Below are 2292 nucleotides of genomic sequence, written 5' to 3'. Positions count from 1 at the left end.
GTAACAGACATATCATAGTAGACCCTGCCGTAACAAGAGTGACGTAACAGACACAACTTAGTACAACCTGCCATAAGAGTGACATAACACATCCTCACCATCTAAACATTGCTCTTATATGGCAGAAATATTGGTAGACCTTAAACAAGACTCGGTATACTAGTTCTTTTGTATCTTCATCTCCTTCAGCACCATCAACCACACGAGAAAAATATCATTATATAAAAACAAAATTTTAAATATGATAAAAATGTTTGAATTAAATACACCGTGACGAAAGCCCCCTATCATGTTAGTCTTTATTCAGCTGACGTAGTTAACGAATAGAAATAAAAACCTTCTTGGGAACTATAAATACACAACCAGGAGGTCACCAGGTCTCAGAACACTAGCTGCAGATATGTTCGTTCACTGGTATGGTGTGGTAGTGAAAAGTGGCACCGGGATACCGTAGACTTTCATAACTAATAAGATTCACAAACTACTATATTATTTTATCCTACCGCTTCAAATTAATGAGCATAAATAATATTAATGATAATACAAATACTACTAAGAATAACATTAAATTGTTTATAATAATAATAATAATAATAATAATAATAATAATAATAATAATAATAATAATAATAATAATAATAATAATAATAATAATAATAATAATAATAATAATAATAATAATAATAATAATAATAGTAATTATTATTATTATTATTATTATTATAAGTATTACTTTTTTTAATTATAATTTTTATTATTCCTATTATTATCAAGGTGAATTAGTGTGTGTGTGTGTGTGTGTGTGTGTGTGTGCGTGTGCGCCTGAACGTGATTATGCACGTCTAATTATTTTTGCTAGCAAATGATAATTAGTAGATTACAAATCATAATTCCCACACCATAAAATGTAAGCTTTAAGGTTGACAAATTTTACCAATCGACCAATCTCATCATCATCCCAGAAACTGTGCATCTATAAATATTTTACTACGATACACAACTACAAAAATGTTCAGAAGAAATCTAACATGATTCATTTTATAAGACGAGAGCAAAAATTGTGACCAAGTCCCAGGTTGCTGCTCTGACTTTCTGCCCCATTTACACACAATTGCAGGGTCTCAATTGTTTCTCTTACTTTGACAACACAACATACATATATTATTTCTCACTATTGATATTTTTTTTAATTTTGTATTTATCTATTATTAATATTATTATTAATATTATTATAATTTATATTGTTTTATTAATTTTACTATTATTATTACTATTATTATTCAATTCAATTTCAATTTCAATTGTTTATTCCTTGATAGAGGAAGCGGGATCCTAGTGCTGTCACTAGGTACCCCTGTACAATGACATCAGAATCATCTGGCAAGTGTGAAAAGTATATACAGTATAAATATTATAAAGGGGCTTACTAAAGCCTAAGGAAGGAAGGATATTCCTTTAACACATAATCAATATTATTTACAAAATATCTGGCCAGTATTGGGAGGATCATCGTGTCTCCGTCAGGGGGTCGAAAATTACTATTATTATTATATTACTATATTTTCACCCACCAGGCCTTGATGTGGATCATCCTCTGACCTTTGCCCTGTTGTGATAATGCCGGTAAAAAAATAAAAAAAATGTAGAGGAGACAGGTGGTCAAGGTAAACCGAACTCGCCTCCTGTTCCAGCTGTAAATAGATACCCACTTCCACATTTTCAACATGTAGTAAAATTATGAAACATGACTCACTCCATGTAACATCTCAAGGCTATAAGTAATACATAACAAGATATAGCATATAAACCATGTATTATTAAGTTAAATCTCACAGCTCATTTTCCCCTAAAGTACGATGACTTACCGTGAGTACAATGTCATCAGCTTATGCGAAGGAATAAGTAAAGGTATTCTACAGGTATTAAACCATCGTACTTAAGGGCTTAAATCCTCTATCTTACTCGAGATGTTAAAATACCTTACTCGTTGGACTAATTCACTGTACTCACGGGGAAGACATCACCATCAAGAGGTTAAGGACTCAACGTTCCCGACTTTTGAGGCCGAGGCAAAATCCACACACAATTTTAAAACCAATAACTTTGACCGAGATATAATCATACTGAAATTAACCAAACGTAAGCCAAACTTTTATACGGAAGTTCACTGCGTTACATAAGGTTATATGACAAGGTTAGATTTGTTTACTTTGTGTTTGTTACTTTATTTTGTTAAACTTCTCAATTGTCAGAAATATTTATTGATTTTTTAGGGCGGTTCGTGTAAAAAGA

Source organism: Homarus americanus, unplaced genomic scaffold (genome assembly GCF_018991925.1).
Source record: "Homarus americanus isolate GMGI-L3 unplaced genomic scaffold, GMGI_Hamer_2.0 scaffold6782, whole genome shotgun sequence".
NCBI classification, from domain to species: Eukaryota; Metazoa; Arthropoda; class Malacostraca; order Decapoda; family Nephropidae; genus Homarus; species Homarus americanus.
This window is presented reverse-complemented; position numbering follows the sequence as displayed.